The sequence below is a fragment of the Sceloporus occidentalis genome, unplaced genomic scaffold, assembly GCF_023333645.1.
Source record: "Sceloporus occidentalis isolate IW3139 unplaced genomic scaffold, rSceOcc1.0.p SCAF_5, whole genome shotgun sequence".
NCBI lineage: Eukaryota > Metazoa > Chordata > Lepidosauria > Squamata > Phrynosomatidae > Sceloporus > Sceloporus occidentalis.
The window spans coordinates 104,827,030-104,850,072 of NW_028316985.1; positions in this window are offsets into that span (position 1 = coordinate 104,827,030).

Below are 23,043 nucleotides of genomic sequence, written 5' to 3' on the forward strand. Positions count from 1 at the left end.
GCATTGTATTTATCCTAAGAATATGTGTTAAACTGCATGATAAATGTATGCTATATGTTCTAAGGGGCCATAGCGAGTTGAGAGGTGGTAACTAATAAATAACCCATCTATAAATATTTTCTACTCTAACTCACTAGAAAATATAATGGAATCGGCATTCAGATTGGCCTAAACCTCTGTCCATTAGGATCTCATTTGTAAATGCATGTACAAGGATAAAAAACAAAAACAAGATCTTGTGGTTGGTGCCAAACCAAATGAGATGGAAAGTTTAAGTCTTACCGATCAGTACAATTCGGTATTGAATGGGATCACACACATCTAACTAGATAGGAAATGTTCTTCAAGCACACAAAACATATTTCATACATTTTGATGTTCAGCCCTATGTACTTAATAATGGACAGTATTAGGGAATGTTTAATTATGCGTATTAAACACTTGATTGTGCTGAGGGACCTATGAAAGTTCTACTAATAGTATAAAATATTGGTGGTTCATTCACACATGCAAGGCAACACAAACGACAAACAAAGAATCTAGATATTATTATGACAGATTAAGGGCCTGTACAGACAGGTCAAAATAAAGCTGCTTCAGGTCACTTTGGAGGTATGCTGTTTAAATCATGCATGCATCCTAAGAGTTGGGAAGCTGCGCTAAAGCTGTGCTCCTGTCCTAAGGACTGGATTGTGGCTTTCTCATGGCTTTTTAAATAGCATACCTCCAAAGTGACCCAAAGCAGCTTTATTTTTGCCTGTCTGTACGAGCCCTAAGAGTGTCAAATGTAAGCCCCCACAACTAAAATACTGTTATATGGTGGCATATATACAATTCTAGAAGAAGAACAGAAGCTACTTTGAATGGGGAAAAAATTCATGGTAGTATATAAGAAAATTGAAATATGGGTGGGATTTCTCTATTCCTCATCAAGTGGAATACTCTGACATTACTTGCCATGTTATTTAGAGTGTATTCTTACCAATATAATCATGTGATTATAGAGTAGTCTTCACCCTTCTGATAGTTCAGATCTTAATTCCCTGATATAATAAACACACATCTGAGTAAGACTATTTAGAAACAGGTCATGGAATCAGCGAGAATAAGAGTGGTTTAGTGGTTTGAGATATGGACTATGACTGAGGAGATCAGAGTTTGATCCACACTTGGCCATGGAAACCCATTGGGTGACTGGGTGAGTCGCACACTCTCAGCCCCAGAAAACTCTGTGGTAGGTTTGTCTTAGAGTCACCATAAATTGAAAACAACTTGAAGACACACAACAACAACTGGAATCTGAATACTGTTAACTACTTGGATTTCAGAAGGAGGATAAACAGCTTTCCATGTATTCAAATGAGTGAATGAGTTATATCTTACATATGTATGGAGGTTGGTTCTGACCCCAGATGACAATTGCAAATAAAGAAATGAATGTATGGACCTTGGAAAAAGTACACATAAATGATTAGTTTGAGGTTATAGGGAATATAAAATTTAACTCCTTACAGTGAGATTTTGTCTCCAATATGAATTGGTTGTAGGACATTAGGTAAACAGTTCTGCCAGCTGAACCCTCTTCTAGCTGATCCTAGCCAGATGCAGAGAGTAATCTGGTAGCAGAACTGCTCTGCTGGCTAAGATCTGCCAAGAAGATAGTAAAAGAGAGCGGGGCAGAGAAAAGAGACAGAAGAAATCAAGTCAGACCAAATCCAAAACATCTTCAATCCACAATGCTGGCACATATTTAGGTCAGGCTGAAGGCAGTCTTAAGTAATTTCTGACATGTCTTGGCTTGACAGACAGCACAATTTTAGCTGACCTACTTGTCAGCTCAGCCAGCCCTTAGCCATCTTTGGAAGTTTAGATTGTGCTTGTACTCAGTTTAGTGCTTCATCTCTGTTTTGAAGTTCCATGCAAAGAAGAAAGTGTTCAGTTTGAACTAGTTACCAATTTAACCATTATCTAGAAATTTCACATGTTTTCTCTCAACTGCTGGCAGGTATGGGTGGGTAGGAGGTGATAATTAAATGTAACTGGATAAGAAGGTAAAGATAAGAGGTTACATCTTTTGCAATCAGCTGCATCTTGTCATTTGTCATTCTGTTTCAACCTCCCTAACAGCGCTTAACTAAGAGATTTTGTTTTAGAAATAGCTTTTCAAACAGTTTAGACTGAAAGGTAATGGCAAATGTTGCTAAAGTATGCACTACTGTCAGATTATGTCAGACAAAAAGAGCACTTGTTGTGCAAATGGAATGCAGTGATTTTTTTTCAAGGAAGTGTTTGAATAATTTAAATATGAACCATGAATTACTTTTAGAATAGATTAGCCTCTGACCTTTACTTTTCATGTCATTATTCACATTTACCCTTGAAGTTTATAATGGGAACTTCTATACACATAGTTCTGAAAATGTTTCAGTTTTTCTGTATAAATGCCATTGAAAATATCTAGACTACTTCCCACAATTATTTAATAAGAACTTTAAAAGAAAAATGCTCCAAACAATGTTTGGTTCATCGAAAAATGTCCAGAAAACAGAAGTATATATCCCATTGTTGTTGTTGCTGTTGTCCACCCTCGAGTCAATCTCGACCCATGGCAACTCTTCAATACTACCTATCCTCCACTGCTCTTCTCAGATCCTGTTACTTCATACTTAGGACCTCTTTTATAAAGTGCATCAATCTAGCATGCAGCCTTCCTCTCTTTCTGCTTCTCTCTACCTTTCCTAGCATTATTGTTTTTTCCAATGAGTTGTGCCTTCTCATGATGTGGCCAAAGTCTAGTCATCTTGGCTTCCAGAGAGATTTCTGGTTTGATCTGCTCTACGACCAATTTGTTTGACTTCTTGGCTGTCCATGGTATCCCCAGCACTCTTCTCCAGTGAATTAATTTTCTTCCTATCTGTTTTTTTTAGTTGTCCAGCTTTCACAAAGGCTTGTATGATTCTTACTTTTGTGCTCAGTTGTATAGTTTTAAATTTTAGGATATTTTCTAGTTCTTTCATGGCATTTCTCCCCATTCTTAGTCTTCTTATGATTTCTTGATTGCAGTCCCATTCTGATCAATGTTTGATTCCACATATGAAAATTCTCTTACTATTTCTATTTCTTCATTGTTTAGGTTGAATTTGTGTAAATTCTCTGTGGTCATTATTTTAGTTTTCTTTACGTTCAACAATAAGCCTGCCTTTCACTTTCCTCCTTGATCTTCCTTGGTAGTTGTTCCAAGTCTGTGATGGTGTCATCTGCGTATCTTAGTGCCAGCACTGTATTAATGACATTAATATATTCCTCGGCAACAGGTATACAGAGATGACGATGATATTTGTACACTAGTTGCTAGAAACATATATGATGGGCCCAACAGCAATGACAAGAGGAGCTTTTCTTATTTCTTATCTACTCTCCCCAGCAACAAATTAAAATATAACACATCCGTTCAAAACACATAAGCAAGTTGAAACATGTAACATCAGTCTAAAAGAACATATAAGGCCAATACATATTAAAATAATCAGTCCATAATTTAAAATCCACAATTTAAAAATCACCGGGATAGGACTCTTTGAAAGGACTGGTCTTTAATAGTGTTTTAAATTCAGAAAGCTTATTCAATTGTTGTATCTCTTCTTGTTTAAAAAAGTTTTTTTAAATTTTATTATGTAAACATACAAACCACAACAAAACAGACATACCTAAAGACAACAAACATCCTTAAAAACACACAAAACATGACAGTCTATCGCCTGTCTTTCATATAATATTCTTTCCTTCTTTCTTCTTTCCTTCTAATTTGTCTTACAATTGTATGTCTTGCTTAACTAACATTAAAGTAGTTGTATCTCTTCTGACAGGTTGTTCCACAGTCTAGAGGAGGCTGTAGAAAAAGTCCTTGGGTAAACTGTTGGAAACTTAGTCTCGCTGATTGAAAATAATATACTCATATACAGCTATTATGCTAGTAGCTATAATTTATCTTATCTCCATTTAAAGCTGTCTAGTTTGGCATTTACCACTTGAGCCATCTTGAGGTAGTGAATACATAGTTTAACTATGTGCTTTGTGTAGTCAAAAATAACCCTCCCAGGTTCTCCTCTGTTTAGATTGGTGTATTGTTAGTTTACTTTTATTGTTAGTTTATAAACAACAACAACATCTATGTATTGGGGAGAATCTCACAGCATTTTTCTCATAGGATAATTGGGTTCTACTGTCTTGAGAGAGATAGAGAGGAAGATATTTTCTTTTCTCTATTATCATTGCCATGACTTATGGCTTGACACAAATAAAATTTGACTTGACTTTTCCCTATCCACATAGTAAACACCATGCAAAATACTTATCTAGGATGTATCTTCCCTCACCTAGCTAAAAAGACCCAGACATTATAACCTTTCCACATAGGGGAATTGTTCCAACCCCTTGACAATTGTGGTTATTCTTTTCTGAGACTTTTCACATTCTCAACTCACAATTTTGCTATACGTTAAGACAATGATAACAATGTCAACAAAACTGCTGACTGAAGTTGGGAAAAAGCTTTGATCTGAGATGTCAAATTAGTTAAGGATCTCTTGACCAGAAAATACAGCCTAATCCACCTGTCAAGCCTTATTATCCCATTTTGTTCATTCCATAAACTTGTTCACACCAAGACATAGAGTGTGCCTGTCCAATCTGGTCCAAAGGGATATCAAGTCAGATCTTGACAATCAAGAGTGGACAAATTGAAATAAGGATTAGTAGATGCCTGAGGTGTTGCCAAAGTGTCAGTCCAGTGGTATGACCTCTGTATTTGTTTGCATAACCCACCCAAAAAAACTTCAAATGGAATAATAACAGAGGTGGATGGGGCACAAAAAGACAAGACACAGAGCTTTAGCCTACTTCCTTAAAGGGACTAAAAGGTCTCTCTGTTCTGCTTCACTTGTTTATTCCCACAATTTTCTAGCTTTGTCACAGTCTTAGGGGAGACTAAGTCCTTAGCTAATGTAACTAAGCAGGACAATTTGTTAGTTTATTTGACACTGGGATTTTTAGGAATGTTGTATTTGTCATGAAAATTGGACTTCCTGTGATATTTGCTTCTCCCGATTCAGTCACTGATATTCAATGCATCTGGATTCAGATGACATTTCAGATGATATTTTGGGGGGAAATTTTTTGGGATTTGTTAGAAAATAAATGATAGTTTGGCTCCTTTAATGAACAAGAAACATAGAGATAGGGATGCACAAACTGGGGGGGACACTCCAAGTCCTCAGTATAGACAGTCATAAATAAGTAACTACAAGTAAGCTAGATATAATATTATTGCATAGGACTGTGTAAACATTTGGTTTATGTCCTAATTAGCATCAGATCACCCAGAGCAGAAGCAATACCCATTCTATTATTCAATACCTATCCTGTTGCTACACAGTGTCAGCAATTACCTAAATGGCCCAGGTTTGAAATACCCAAAAGACTGCTTGTTTCCATATCAGCTTATCCACTCACAATTTCAGAGGCTCTTTTCTGTCACATGGAAGTTAGAAATATGATCAACTGGCTATCAGATAGGATGTTTTCATTAGCTACACCAATATTACAGAATATCTTGTCCTATAAAAGTCAAGTCTTACTAAAGGATATAATTATGGAGTGTGTGTTGGGATATTTCCCACCCAAATAGGAATGCTGCCCCCTAATAAAATTTTATTTCTATCCGCAAATTTCTAATATTCAAGTAACTTAAAAATTTGGTTGAGCATAGTCTAGGCATCCAAAGAAATGGGGCAAGGAGAACATGGGCCTGTTAGCCCATGTAGACAATCCTAGAGAGACCCTTTTTCAAGGGGCCATATAGCCAAAAGCCCATATCCAGTTTAACCTAGACATTAACCTTGCAACAAAAAGCAATACAACTGTGAAAAGCTTCCAGTGTTCAGTCCAGCAGCTACTGGGTGTTTTGTATTGTGCTCTGTTCACTGAGTGTCCTCCAGTAATGAAAACCATTTACTATACACAAACAATAATGAATATACAAATATACTACATATTAAAAAGGAGACCTTTTAAATATTTCTTCCAAAATGCTCTAATTATACTGTAGTAAAACATTTATAGTAGGAATAGGAATTATACAGAAGTTAGTTGGGAGTCTTTGAAGCTGTTTTCTCATTAATCCTATATGAAGATCCTTCTATGGTTGGCACTTGTGCCCTTTATTTTATGCAGCCAATTACAGTCGGTTGTCAGTATCCACAGGGGATCCATTCTGGACTCCCCCCCCCCATGGATATCAAAATCTGTGGATGCTCAAGTCCTATTGTCCCCAATGGCCGTGCGGCCATGAGGCTGCACCACCATTAGGGACAAGAGGATTTCTTACCTGTCTCCTTGCCAAGGACTTGGAAGACCACATAATTCACTCCACCAGGACAAAAAAAGTGATCTCTGGGCCCACCATGGTTGCCAGAGCGATCCCTGTTGGGCTGCGTCCATGGCCACCTCCCACATTCTTGTCAGCCACTGGTCAGAGGCAGCCATCAAGCATGTGGTCCTTGGCCAGTCCAACTCCCTGGGTGATTGATGGCTCCCTCTGACCAGTGGTTGACAAAAATATGGGAGAGGTGGGCATGAATGCAACCCAGTGGGTATCTCCCTGACAACCGTGGTGGCCCCTAATTTCATTGTTTTTGTTCTGGCAGAGTGAATCCTGTGGCCTTCTGAGCACTCAGCAGGGAGGCAGGTAAAAAGTCCTCTTCTCTCTAATGGTGGTGCGGCTGTGTGGCCACACCGCCATTGAAGCTAACATGGCCTTGCAGTCCATGGATGCTTTAATCCACAGGTGGCAAGTCCGTGAATACTGAAGGCCAACTGAATTTACAATTTGAAAAGTTCTTTTATTGGAAGAAATATGGAAGACAAAACTGTCAGAAAGTCACCAGGTGTGCATCAGCTGATGTGCTAGGAAATATCTCAATGTCCAAAGTACTTTGTCAACAGTTATTGGCAAGCACACTATACAGTTCACAGGAGTAAAGAAAAGAAAAGCTGTTCAGAGTTTCAGAAAGAGCTGGAGACATAGCAAAGCTGAAACAACTAAGTAATTGGGATTTACTGATTCCCAAAATGTTTGAGAAAAAACAGCTGCTCATCCAAACTGGTTTAATCATATTGGCACTGCTTTACATGTTAAAGCAAAATATGCCATTGTGCATTTTTGTACTCGGAGAAGGGCAATTAAGAAAACATTGCCAGAATAGCATGTAACACAACGAGCTCAGCAAATATAGCTAATACATCTGCAGCTTCTTCCTTCTGCAAATCACATTAGGAACTGAAGTGTTCCAGAAGCTATTATTGTCCCTGTTGTTTACAGTAGAGCTACAATATTTTCTAGTTTTCCACAAACTTTGCCTTCTCCTTAGAGGATATATTTTATTTATTTGTTGGTTTAAATATTTTACACATTGCCCTTGGTCTGTTACTATAAGGGTAATCTACAAAATGCAATAAAACATTCAGAATCCTATTAAAATCACAGCAAACTACAAAGAAAAAGCAAAACATAACATAAAATAAGATAACTATACTACCTGGTTGCATAAAACAATTTAAAATGCTTGAGCAGACAAATAGGCCAGGGGTGAGGGAAGTACAGCTTATGGGCTACATAGAGCACCTGAATCCCATTCCTGCTTGCCACAAAACACTCCTCCAAAAGACTGAAGACATACCAATTTTTATGAAGGGGGGGGGGTATTTTGGATCATCCTTGTCTGAACATCACTCCAAACATGTTCAAAATACAAATGTAGAGATTTACCTACCTTCTTCCCCCACTCCAACCCTGCACATGATGGAATCCCTGTCTAGGTTGGCCCCACAGTTCTAGCTCTTGGACTCCTATGGCTTACTTACCTTTTTATCCACAGGATCCCTCCCTGACTTAAGGACCTAAGATTGCCACTCTCCTGCACAAGTGGTTGTGTTGGTTGTTGAGTTCAGAGTGGAAAAGTGCAGTCAAATTCCCTTCTTAGTTATTAAAATAAAACTTGTAGCAGAGATGTAGAATTTACTGTGTAAATTACAACGGACATTTAGACATGCTAGTTCCACACACAGTACACACTAACACTTCAGCTCCAAACAGAGTAACACTTTTCCTGAATCCTCTTCACACTCTCAAATCCTAGGTCCTCCCCCTTTTCCTCATCCTAAATAACTCTAATTCTACTTGTCCCTCTCTCTATTTCTACCTGGCACTATCTAATCATTTTACAGACACCTATCTGGCTTTACCCTTCTCCCTGATACCCCTTCCACCAGTATTCCGTGAGTTGTGATCAGCTTACCCATCATCTTGGCACATGCCACATATCTCAGGGGAAAAAACCCTGAATTTTATTTGTATTGGGGATGCAATTTTTCACTATCTTTCCTCCAGACCACAAGAAAAACTTTGAAAGCTATGCTGCTTTTGAAGGTTATTCACAGTTTGATACCCAGCTGTGCAAAATTCATAAGTGATTGGTTGGGCAGAAAGCAGCAATTCCTTTGCACAGAAAACAGCATTTTCTGAATAGAAAATAATATTTCAACATAGAAACATTAATTTCTATGCAGAAAATGTTGTTTTCTACATAAAACAACCAGGTGTTGATTTTGCATACTCTAAGTCCTAATGTGTGAATATTTTTCACATACAGCAAGACCACAGAGACTAACTTTAAGAGCTTCAAGTGGCAATACTGGATCAAGGTGCAAGGCAGAGCTACAGAGCTATTCTTTCAGGGCAACTGCAATGTATCTGAGGCATGATAATATGTACTCGCATGTTGGTGTGACATTCCAAACTGGCATTTTACACAAAAAGGGTAGATTTTAACACTCCCTTTCCTATATCAGTATATGAGGATAGAGATGCATTTTGCATAGCAGATGACCAGGACTAAAGCAACATAAATATACTGCAACTGTCTTATAATAAATAAACCATACACAGACTAGGAAAGCACTGAGAGGACAAAGGCTCTTTTGAACAATGAGGATGGAATAAGAAGAGAGCAAAGAAATGAATGTGTGTGAAGTGCTTTGAGCAAGAAGGAAAGACAAATTTACCTGGAAGGAGATAGGAAGCAGCCAGAGCAGAGGCAAGCCTTGCATCTATATTTCATAAAAGCAGTAGGGAGGCAAGACAAGAGAGAAACTGCACAGGCCGGGCTAGGTAATAATCTTAGGATAGAGCTGGAATTTTATCTGAGCTCTCCTCCCAGTCCAAGCTCAGATCCTTTGATCTTTATCTTTTGGAAGTACTCCCCTTTGTCAAAACTAATAGAAATGCTGCTACTCTTGAAGTGGCATTCCATTCTAGCCTGGATTATTAAAATGGACTGTCCTCTGGTTGGCCTAAGCTTTCCTCTCCTTTCCTTTGGAAATCCAAAACATACTCCCATGGGGAAGAAATACATCCTTTGTGACTTTTACAATGCTTTTAGGGATTGCTTTCTTTCACAGCTGGAGTTCCAACGCTGTCTTTGCCCTATGTTGCCAAAAAAATAAAATAAATCCTTTCTATCTATTTCATGAACATGGAGCATTTTCAAAGATCTACACGCCATTTTTCTTGCACACATGCATACACACCTCTGGACTTATGGGACTGAAAAATAATTATAAATAAAAACATGGTTATCTGTGAGCCACATTAGGGCTGAAATACACTGTACACTGTAATAAGAAAACATATCCAGGGGTAGCCCTGTTTGCCATATAGCAAAGTACAAAAACATCTAAAATCCACAAACCAGTGATAACTTTAATGGCCAATGAAAAGGCTTACATGTTGCAAGCTTTCAAAGCTCCATTGGCTTCTTCATTAGGGAAAGGTGTTAAAAATTGTACAGGAGAAAAAAATATATATACAACATATGATAATATTAGTCATAGGCCTACATTTTAGCAAGATGTAGTGGTTGTCTTCAGTGCAGATGGTATGGAGGGGTATTCATGCAGGCAAGCAGGCTCCTCCTTCTTCTGGCCATGTGGGTACCGGGCAATTCTTAAGGGAATAAAATTTAAATTCCATCAGCAAGACAAAAAGATACTTGAGATCCAGTTTGTCTCCATCCTTTGTAAGGCTATGAGTCCCTTTGTTAGGCAGAGAATACTGAATTTATCAGGAAGCCTTCATGCTTTTGCATCAGGAAAAAAATTAGGTGTTATTAAGCTAAAATATGCCAATGCAGTGCCAATGAGAGAGAGAGAGAGGCAATGTCTTGCTACTTTGCTATTTGAGGCTTCTACCTCCAACAAAGGTAAAACATTTTAAAAAATGTTGTTGCATTAGCATGAACTGTAGACAACAACCACAGCATCTTTTTTTTCTTTTACTTGAGGGAAGTTAACAACAATAACAAATGATTTTTAACATCTTTTCCTGATGAATAAGCCAGTGGAACTTTGGAAAGTTTGCAACATGTATATTGTGCATTTTGGTTGATCCAACAAAAGTATCATTGTTTTGTGGATTTTGAATGTTGGTACTCGAAAATAAGAGTTATTGAACTTGGTAAGGTTTCTGAATTAGCACGCATGTCACTTGTTTCAATAGGATTTAACTCTCTCCCAATGTTTTTTGTGGGTTTTTTGGGCTATGTGACCATGTTCTAGAAGATTTTCTTCCTGACGTTTTGCCAGCATAAGGAAGAAAATCTTCTAGAACATGGACACATAGCCCCCCAAAACCCACAAAAAACTATGGATGCCAGCCATGAAAGCCTTTGACATCTCTCCCAGTGAATCACAGGTGCTTAAAATTAACTTTGAAGAGTTCCATTGTCCTAGACAAGTCATTATTGAAATAAGCTGCAAATAAGAATAAAATTGCATCTTTCCCCAGGGGGTTGGCCACATTGAGTCAATCAAGGTGCAGGTGAGATGATGTTCTGATGGATGGAATGTATGATTCAAAACCATTTGAAATGGTGTAGGGGCATAAGGGATGGATTCCAAGCACCTTCCTGTATTTCCCTATTAGATCATGGGATGTTCAGTCATTTTGCTCATACAATATTAGCAAAAGCACATACATACACTTTCATAGCTGACTTTGATGTTTGAAGTAATGGTCACTGGTTTTCTGTGTTCCACTTCTTGTACTATATATATTGCCTCTTCTGAGGCTCATATTTACTCCAAAGTTAAATATTATCAAACAACCAATACAAGCTCAGCAAAAGCTAGTCATATAATCTAAAATGTCCATGCTATCTAAAATATATAGGCCCCAGGACAAAGGGATGTATATACTGATGTATCCAGGAATCATTCCATAACCCTGAGGCAATAGCAGAGAAGGCTCTGCTTTATCTTACAGATGCCATTGTTACGCCACCATTACGTTCTAGGGTTAGGGACCGTGTAGTTGCCACTCGGTACCTAACTCGAGAATCGGCCCTTACTGGCTGTATGCCGCTTACTGGCTGTATGTACTGGGCCATAATTTAGGGATTATTTCCATCATCCCTTACACCTCCCCCCCCCCTTTGGAAGGTCAAGAATTGGTCTGTGAATTCTGTGTCTAGGAAGTGGTATGATCAGTTTTGTCTGTCCAGATTACAGGTCACCCTGTCCTGGTAACAGGGTTAATCTTTCCCCCTTACTTTTGAAACTATTTTTTTAAGCTGGTATATTTCCAGGGTCTAAATACTTTGAAAGCAGCAGATGCCAGCTAATCTTAGAAGCTAAGTAGGGTCAGTTCTGATTAGTTCATAGATGGGGGACCAGCAAGGAATAAGAGGTACTATAGGCTATATTTCAGAGGAAGGCAATGGCAAATCTGTATTTCACTTGCCTAAGAAGCTCATGTTGTAAGAATAACAACTGAAAGAATAGTTTCAAATGGGAAAGTAATTGTAAACAGAATGGTTCCCTCTTCCATGTATCCTGCCACACTTAAATCTGTCACAGCATATTCCTTCATGGAGAATTAGAAAAATGTAGAAGTCCAGCTGTCATGATGGCTACTTGATCCTCAAGGCCCCAGTGTAACACAACAGCCATTGTGATTCTCTGCAGAAATATTCAGCTCCATCAAAGGATACATTAAGCCACATTAGGGAGGCCTTGATGAGCACTGCAGACAGATACCAAATAGAAGTCTGCATTGGCACTGATGGCATGAAGACTGCTTCCATACACAGGTCTTTTTTCCTAGGCACAAGAGCTATTGTAGTTAGCATTTTCTACTAAGTCTTTAACAAAGAGGAAAAAGTTCTTTCTCCATTTAGTTTTGGTGCTTCAGAGGAACTGCTTAAGCTTGTCAGCAATTAAAGGAAGCAGTTAGTACTAGGGAAAATGTGGAGGGAAAAATAGAAAGGAGCACCTGTTAGGATTGCAAAGAAATGAGTGATGCCTATTAAATAAATCTGCTGAGCAGTCCGTTAAGAGGATCCCTTAAGCATAGCTTTAGGATACATTTCAACAATAGAGAAATGGAGATGATATGCTGTGGGAGGAAATGAGACAGAAGGTTTGGAAGACTGCCTCTTTGAATTAACAAATATACACACAGAAAGCAGGCAAAGGGAGAAGGAAGACAGGCTTTCTTCCTTTGAGACAACCCTGAAACTCTAGCATATGCACCAAATTAATGAGGCTAGATGTTCATCTTTTGGCCTTGACTCTGCCCTTAATGTTTTTTTTTCTAAAAAGGAAAAAATAAAGTGTGCATGGAAAGGGAGCTCTCTGAAAGCCACTGGATTTATGATCAATGATGTCTGCTTTGGAATTAGATTAACTGCAGAATAATATTTTTGTGTAAAGCCTCATTGCTCTGTGGAAGAACCTATGTGTTGCATAGAGAAGATCCCATGCAATAGGTGGGAGGCCTGGGTTAATTATATTACGAATGAGATATTAGAATAAATAAAAATTATACAATTGGAAGTAGCATGACTGGGATTAGACATCTCAAATTTTGTTTGAATCATTTATTGAAAAGAACTTTCAAGAATCTCCACATTTATTTTCAAATTTATCCAAAAGCAGTGTAGATGTTCTTCTTGTTGTTTTTTAAAAATCAAATGTGAGAGAACCAGAAACTAGCAGGTTCATTTATCCAGGCACAGTTGGATGTAAAAACCAATGTTTTTCATAACACCTTTTTATTAGTTGTGTGAAAATGGGTTGGTTTCAGAGGTTTGTAGGTCTCCAGCTTGCTCTTTCTGTTGCTATATTCAGTTTGAAATAAATAGTTTGATATCCAGGATATTGAAAGACTTACACAAAATGTTACACATGCTTTTTAAATTAATGACTAATGAAGGCGAGTTTCCTTAATTAAATGTCAACAACATTTCCTTTTCTCTTAACACTCAGAACATTGCCCCTCTCCATTGTACATATACTGAAGATCAGAATGTATGATCACATTTCATTTTCTGATACAGAAGTAAGAAAAGTTCTCCCTTGAGGTGTCTCAGCTACATCCTCCACCACAAAGCATAAGGCAATCTATATGAGGAGCAAGCAGTATGTGGCCAGTCCCACAATGGCTAATTACATCTGCCTCAAGGGAAAATGACATCAGCTATTTTGTTCTGGTTTCAAAAGAATATGATACCTATATTTCCTTTGAAATAAAAATGGTTTTATAAAAAGATGTGTGCGTCATCTTATTGATCGAATTATGAAATGGATTGAGACACTGCTAAATTGGAGTACTTGGATAAAGGCATTTTCATGGCAAATGTAAATCCTTCTTCCAGACTCAGGCTTAAATCTTAAATGAGGACATCAATTTACATTTACCTGTATATACTCGACTATAAGTTGACCTCATGTATAAGTTGAGGGCAGGTTTTCAGGCCAAAATTATGGATTTTGATATGACCTGTGGATAAGTCGAGGGTAAAACTTAGGAGCATATAGCAAAGGATCTAAAGGATGAAGCAAAGCAAAATAATGTCAAAGAAGTTACAAAATCCCAGCAGACATAACCCATTGTGATTATTCTTAAGGCTGGATGGATGAGAGAGTAGAGGGGGTCAGTGCTTCCAGGACAGATTATACTCTTTCTTTTCACCAGGGGATGGTTCCTTCTTTTAAATAAGAGATAAGATACAGCACTTACATTGACCCATGGATAAGTCAACTCAGGGGTTTTTTTGATCAATTTTTTGACCTAAATTTCTAGACTTATACATGAGTATATACAGTATAACAGCTACATCCTTGTGAAAATACATTTATGAAATAAGACTGATGTGGCAATCTATCTATTTATATGCTTATTTTATTTATATTTTACCTTTTCCCCAACATTAGGGGTCAAAGTAGATAACAAAATATACATCATACAAAATATAACTAAACTCTCAATAGAATTAAAAAAATTACAAGAATAAAAAATGAAATATAAGCAATATAGAACATTATTCAAGGCCCTTGCTCTATCAGCATTCACTTTTCAAAGGCTTGACAAAACAAAAACAAAAACAAAAAGTATTCACCTGTCTACAGAAGGACAGCAAGGAAGCAACAAAAGGAACTCTGGAAGCCACTCCCAAGACAAGAATGTCCCCTCAACATCCAGGCCCCCTCCTAAAAGATGTCTGTGTAAGGGTGATAGGGCTGAGAGGAAGGCCTCACTAGAGGTTATGAAGACATTGGCAGACTCATATGTGGAGATAACAATCGGTGAGATAATCTAGACTTTCTATTATATTCCATCCAAACTTTGCCCGCTCATCATTGCTCATCACTGTGAAATTTTGTTGTTAACTGCCCTGAAGTCAACACTGTAGATCAGACATCTCCAAGATCCTCTGTCTTCCACTGCTCTGCTTTATTTAGTCTTGCAGAATCATGCCCATGACCTTCCTAAATGAGTCTAGCCATCTGGCATGTGGTCTTCATCTCTTTCTACTACCCTCAATCTTTCCCAGCTTTATTGTCTTTTCTAAAGAATCATGACTTCTCATGATGTGGCTGAAATATGACAGCCTAAATTTGATCACTTTGGCTTCTCGGGGTATTTCAAACTTGATCTGTTCAAGGACTCATTTGTTTGCCTTTTTGGCTGTCCACAGTATCCTCAGCACACTTCTCCAGCACCACATCTCACATTAGTTGATTTAATTTTTATCCACTTTTTTCACTGTCTAGCTCTGCCATCCATACATAGTGAGATGATTCTGTGGCAGTTGTATATCTTTTCTCTTTAAGATCTTGTCTAGTTCTTTGCTGCCCTTCCTATTCCTTATCTTCTTCTTCAGTCTCCATTCTGTTCAATGTTTGATTGAAGGTAAATCATTAACTATTTCAATTTTCTAGTTTGAATTTATGTAGGTCTGCCATGATAATTATTTTGTTTTCTTTATGTTCAGCCAGAAGCCTGCCTTTTTACTTTGTTCCTCAAACTTCCTTAGTAATTGTTCCAAGTCTATGATGTTTTCTGCTAATAATATGGTGTCATCTGCAAATCTTAGATTGCTCACATTTCTTCCTCATATCTTTACTCCTCCTTCTAAGTCTAAACCTGCTCTTCACATGAGGTTTTCTTCATATAAACTGAACAAGTATAGTGATAAAATTCAGCCTTGCCTGACTCCCTTGACATCTATATCTATATCTACATAGCTGTATTTTTATATCTTCTTTCAAACTTTGAGCAAAGGTGTACACTGATGTTGCTTAGGGTTTCCATAAGTCAGAAACAACTGGAAGGCAAACAACACACACACACACACACAGCAGACTAGAGCTAGAATTTGAATATGAAAATGAAAATGATATTGTACTTTGGATATATGTCTTTGATTTCATTTCAAGAGGTCAGTGCTCAAAAGTATTATTGTGCTGCAGATATACAGCCAAAGAGCTATTATTATTTGGCCGATAACTTTTAAAAATCAGGTCTAAATTTTCCAATATTGTTCCACTGGTTAGGCAAGTATTGTATACATTTACGTACTGTAACCATGTGTATATTTTACTGTGTTCTGTTAATCTAGCTCTCTCTCTCATATATATATATATATATATATGTATGTATGTATATATATATGTCAGACCTGTAAGTCAAAGAAGATGGTATTGGAGTCGGGGGGAAAAATCTACATCTGGAGGATACTCTCTACTCTTAGCTTCACAAATCTGGCATACACACAAGTACTCTCAACATGTAATCTTAGCAAACATGATGACATTAAGCAGTATGGAATTGTCTAATAATAAAATCTGACTAAAACCTAAATCTTCTGAATGTGGGAGCTCTAGTTATTCTTAATATCATTACTTTTTAAGCTCTAGACTGTGCAGAAGTTAGGTACCGATTGGTAACAACATTTCTCACTCCCTCTGCTTTAACAGTAGCAGTTCAACAAAAAATTACTTACCTCCTAAATCAGGATGCCGAAATGAAGAAAGCTGGGTGTGGGAGGAATATGCAGTGTTTCTACCAAAAGAGAGAGAGAGAGAAAAGAAAAAAAGAAAAAGAAAATTATTTATAGCATGAATTTCTTCTTGTATCATTCTAAATAGCTGTGCATTCATTATTAGTAAAACTACTATATTAGTAAAAAAATAGTAGTTTTAAAAAAAGGCATCTGGCCTTAGTAAGACTGGTGATTTAATTATCTAGTTCCTTTGGTTCATATGACAAGAAAAATATTAAACTGATGTGACAAACCATCTATTTGCCTGTGCTGACATATGAGGCAAATGAAAAATAGTGGCAATGAGGACGACAGAAATTGGACAGTCCTCAGCATTATCCCCTTCTCAGGCTTTTTGTGCTCAATTCCACATTGACATGGTAAATTATATTAGCACTTGATATGCATACAAAGAACATTCCAATGTGAAATTAAAACCATGAATTATTTACCTACTTCAGATCTACACATACACACATATTACCTAAATTTGCCATGTCAGAATTCCGAACAATGAGGTCTTCTTTATAGATCTTCTATCTGCATATGAAAGCACAACTAAGAGATTAGATTACTCTCCCATTGTAATAAAACATCAGAACTTGAGTGAGTTAACCAGCTACTATTTGCCTTCCACATTCTGATATAGTGTCTTATTTCAAACCACTGTGATCCTTAAAATCAGATACGTGTGTCAGATGCATTTGGTGTGCTCAACTTGCACGGCTGGAATAAAATATTGAAATGATGGGGCACACAAGTGCTATCAATCAAAATGTTTTCTTTTCTTTTTAAAAAAATAAAGTTCAGTGTTTCAGTGTTCCAGTGCTAGCTGGATCACTGGGAAGAAAAATCACATGTAAGCTGCTTTTAAGGAACAGAACTACTATATATAGGCAGACGAGAGTGGTGTAGTGTTTTGATTCTGAGAGACCACAGTTCAAACCCACTTGAGGTGTCAGATATTTAAAATGCAATATTATTTGTCCCTTCTCTTACTCATTAAACAGGCTTTAGGAACTGAACCACTTCGAGTGGAAGGACTACAGTGGTATAGTGGTTTGAGTGTTGGGCTGGGACACTGGGAGACCAGAGTTTGAATCTCCATAAAAATCCAGACACTTTTCTGCTTCACAAGAAGGCAAGGGCAAACCAGAATAAATTCTGCCAAGAAAATCCTGTGATAGATTTGCCTTATGGTCATCATAAGTCAGAAACAACTTTAAGGCGCACAATAACCTATGCAATGTACTCTATAACTCTTTTTATCAAACCTCTTGATGATGAATGAGGTTTGTTTACAGTAATAACAGAAACAACTGCAAAGCAATACAGCAAAAATGTACATGACCTGATCAGTTTTAAGACATTTGTGACTAGTGGGCAAAATACTCATTTTTTTGACAAAGACTACTTCTGTCTTGAACAAAGAGGATTAAACATCTCTGTTTCACCTATTAAAATGATCATACCAGGTGAAATGGTTGTACCATACGGCTTTCTTGGCAAGTATTTTTTGGCAGAGGGGTTTGCCATTGCCATCCTCAGAGGTTGAGAGAGTGTAACATGCCCAAGATCACTTACCAAGAGAACCCCATGATAGATTCACCTTAGGATCACCATAAGTCGGAAATGGCTTGAAGGCACACAATACACAGAGAGAGCAGATGCTGGTGGTTTCCATGACAATGGAATGATGAATCTGCCACAGATTTAAGGGAGCTATCCAATATGCTGAATCTACTTTGAGGATTAAGTTCATTACTATGGATAGTTCTTCTGAAGTTTGGACTAAAATCTGAAGTGGATTGAGCATCCCACTGATAGGAAAGCCACTTATTAGGAAAGACATCTGGGCAACACCAGAGCTTGGCAATATTAGGTTAGAAAATTAATGTAATAATGTCAAATGTTACAAATTGATAAAACAATTCCTTACCACTACTGAAATAATTAAATTGGCTGGTTTAGCATGATTTGAATTACTAAAGCATTAGATTTTGGTCAGACCTGTGGATTTGTAGAGAATGCTCTATTGGCCATGGAGGCACATACATTGTCACCTTGAAAAGTGCTTCCCTTCGCCCCTTTTAAAGTTGCCCTTCACCAACTTGGAATTACCCCCAGATGGACTGCAAAACCCATAATGTTGGGATCTGAACATGTCTGGAAATTGCCAAATTAAATAGAATCTCATTTTATAACTTGTTCAGTTTTCTGACTAATCTGTCTCTCCTTTTTTTCTCCCCCTTCCATCTTCACCAACAGGTACACTATTCATTTCCCTTGAATCACCTTGTTTATTAAAGATTAATAAGGAATGATGTTAAAGCAGGTGTGGTAGAATAATACAATCTTCCAAAAGTTGTTGAACTACAACTTCCAGTATCCTTCACAACTGGATATAATGGCTAGGTTTTGGGAGTTATAGTCAATCTCATCAGGATGGTCAAATGCTTCTCACTCTTGTATTAAGGTTAGTAGTGTTAATTTTACCTAGAGGACACTGATCCACTGAAGGGAAAGCAATAAATAGCCAGTTAAAATGATCCATCAGTGAATCTAGGTTGGGAATAATTAAGTCAGAAAAAGGGAAGGGTGAGATTGAGGTATTTGTTCACTAAAATATTAAAGTACACATCACTGTGTAAGAAACAATAAACACACTAAATGACTACAAAGGGGTTAACTGTAACAAGAGAACCCCATGATAGATAGAATACAACAGAAAGCACAAGAAAATCAATTGAGAAGGAGAACCTAAGCGAGTCACAATACACCTCCATTCCTAATGGCTGGAAAAGGCTAACCTGGCAGGCTCAAACATTTTTTTTAAGGGGCATGGCTGCCTGAGGGCAAAGCAAACATATCTTTTCCTCACCTCATTCTCTTTCATATTGCACAAAGGAACCTTGAAAAAAAATGAGACTAACTGAAAGACGTCTGTACCATAAGCTTCCATGGACTCAATCTACTTCATCAGATGCAAGATCACTGTGCCTAGCAACAGAGCCATGTGAACAATTTATTCCCATCCTAACCCTTCTTCCTGGAGGCCTTGCTGTTTTATTGAATCTTACTGGCTCACTCTTCCTGATCATCTCTTCCTTCAGACTTTTCCACTGTGCCATTAGCCACCAGTGCACTTCAGACCTTTATCTCAGATATACAGTTTGGACTCGTGTTGTTCTAAATGTGATCTCAGAAATGGTATCTGCAGTCTTGCACACCTTCCCATTATCCCAGGAGTTTGCTTTGATGGTCCTATGTTATTCCCTGTCAAGGGATTGTAATATTTGAATGCATCTACATTGTGAAGAGCAATTTGGAAAGTAACTCTCTAAGCCATCGCAAAGGAGCCCTCCTCCTCACTGTCAGCCGTTCTCATAAAAATCATCTTCAGATTTTTAATATAAAGCCATGTTATGAAGTTTCCAAAGCAAACAAAACATCTTTGAATTGGAATGAAAAATATGTTTTCTAATAAAAAATAGTGCCGCTAGCTACTAAATGGTGTTTCTCTGTTTCCCCAAGCTTAACCATAGACATCTTGTGTCCCATGTGGTAGCTGGAAATCCAACTCATAACATGAAGTCACATCATGGATACAACTTTGTTTTCTAAGCAGACTTTTTGAAGTCAGGTGACAGAAAATAATAAAAATGAATCTATCATTTCAAAGAAATGCTCAGTTAAATGACTAACATTGGACCTCATACAAAATCTGTCAGGAACAACTGCTCTAATGGCAGCCACCTTCAGTTCAAAGATGGTAAGGTGTGTTGGCTTCTTATTTTTCTGCATCACTGAACAGTCAAGACCATGTCAGATTTTACAAAGCAGACTGGCTAGTTTGTGTTTCCCGAGATAAAAATATAAAAATTTGAAAGGGAAATCTGTTTCTCTAAATATGAACACACAGAGAACACACAATTAACTGTGGCTCCCTTGTGTATTTCCACTGGGTGTTTAGAACTGTGTGTTTACTTCTCACATATCCCACATTTACCATTAAAATGTTAATGGAAACTGGCTGGCACATCCCTACCTCCATCTATTTTTTTTCCAGTATAGGGAACCAATATGCAATGAAGATGTCTAGTCTAGAACTCATGTTCCTCACTTTTCTTTCTATCTGTATTTCTTGAGGGTGAGGAAATTGAGGAATATTCAGTCCCCATTTATAGTCTTTAGTAGCATAGCCCTCACAGCTGTACCACCTCAGTAAGAGCTAGGCATCAGGCATTTTGGGTGCTTTTAGCTCAAGCAGGAGCTGATTATACTCATTTAGACCGTGAAGATATCATCAATTTACTTTAATTATAGTTCTCCCACACCAAATTACTATTTCTCGCAGATTTTAACTTTCAATATTAACCCTGCTTGGTTCAATTAAGCTGGAAAATGACATTTTAATCAGATCAGAACCAGATTTCATGCATATTATTTTTAAAGGAGTCTCACTTGCTGAAATCTGTCAAGGGAAGGAGGTATTATTATTTGGGGTGTTTACTTCAGAGATTATTAATGTATTAGGTAAGGTCATTTTGTTGCAATCAATTTTCTTTTAAAACCACCATCCCCAAAAATGTTACTATGTACATTAAGTAAAGAGATAAACAAACAAATAATCAATAATTATATTAAAAATAATTTACTGAGGCTGTGGGTTTCCATAGAAGAGCAAGGATTCGAGCCTTGGTCTCTAGAGTCATAGTCATAGTCCAATGCTCAAACCATTATGCCACAGTGGCTCCTGAAGCTCTGTACATTTAGCTCAGTAATGTAATCATTGTGGGAGCTGGATTAAAATAATATAACCTGCCTTAGCTATGGTAAAATTCTGAAAATTGGGTTCTAAATGGAAATACATGCATTTATACATAACACCAGGACTGGAGAACAACCCCTATAATTTCAAATGAATTCTGTTTACCCCATTAGTGAACCTAGTCAACAGGACATGAAGGGTGATTATAGAATTTTCAGTGGGGTGGACAAAAAATACATAGTTTTTTGTGGGTTTTTCAGGCTATGTGGCCATGTTCTAGCAAAGTTTCTTTCTGATGTTTCGCCAGCATCTGTGGCTGGCATCTTCAGAGAATGCTTTGCCTGGAAAAATTGGGTGTATATATACTGTGTGAGCCTGGGAATGCAGGAGTGATTTGCATGTGTATTGTTCTGTGCTGATGGCAGGCCTCAGGCTGGGAGGCTAATGCAAAGGAGGATTAATGTCTGCTAATATATGCACTCAATTTTTCCAGGCAAAGCATTATCTGAAGATGCCAGCCACAGATGCTGGCAAAACGTCAGAAAAAAACTCTGCTAGAACATGGCCACATAGCCCGAAAAACCCACAAAAAACTATGGATGCCAGCCATGAAAGCCTTCGACTGTACATTAAAAAATACATAATTTCTGCTCTTTAGTTTTAATACAATCACAGGAAGCCTACACAACCAATAATTGATTGGCAGTAGACTCTATACAAAATAAATGAGTTTGTGACAAAATACATAAGTTGATTTATGCAGTGCACTGCCAAACAGCATGGTCATGGCTGTAGACAGGAATCTTGTTAAAGCTAAACAGACCAGAGTCTGGCAAGTGTTTGATGAGCTATCGCAGAGGAATCTCATGCACTCTATCTTATTTTTCACAATGGCGAAAGGTAGAGAACAAATAAAAGTATTATTGTTGTTGTTATGTGCCTTCAAGTCACCACCAAATGATGGTGACCTTCAGTTGAACCTATTACAGGGTTCTTTTGTCAAGAAATGTTTGAGAAAGGATGGTTGTCATTGCAACTGTCCCTTCCCAGGCTGAGAGACTGTGACTTGTTCAAGTTCAACCAGTAGGTTTCTAGGGCTGAGTCCAACACGCAAACTATTATACCATGCTGGACCTCGATCAGCACAAATAAGAGTTTTGTTTATGTTTTAAATGTTTTAATGGTGTACAAAAGTTTAAAATTACACAAACAACACTATTTTTAACACAGTTATAATCAAGAGAAAGCAGAAAATGCAAGAGAGGGAATAAACCATACATGCTAATTCAAATGAAATTCTCTGGCCAATGGAAACGTTTTTGAGCAGATGCCAAAGGTGTATTAGCACACCAGTCCCACCACTAGCAGGAAGGTATTCCACATAATTCTAAAATGTATTCCAGGATGTGATGATGACCCTTTGTTTAAATGTCATTAAAGCAGAATTAGATGAATTTGTGGAATTTACGTTTATCAATATATTTTAGCTTAGGAAAGTTTTAGAGAGTCCATGTTTAGAAGCTGTGTGTTGCTTCTGTCTGCTGCTTGACCAGGTGAGAGAACAACAAGAAAATCGGGGAAGACTCTTGGCTCCATTCCTTTGCACCACTTGGTGTATGCCTTGCCACTATTGGAAGAGTGGGCTCATTTCTTACATAGGCACCACGGAAACAAAGATTTTTTTTCTGTAGCATGTGTCTTCACCGCCTACATTTGATACTATAGTAGAAATGCAAGACCTGGAAGTTGGAATACAATGTGAAGGGGGGACCAAAGAACTCCAGCTGTGGGTGAACTTTCCCATTGTTTTGAAAAGGGGGAAAGAGAAAAGAT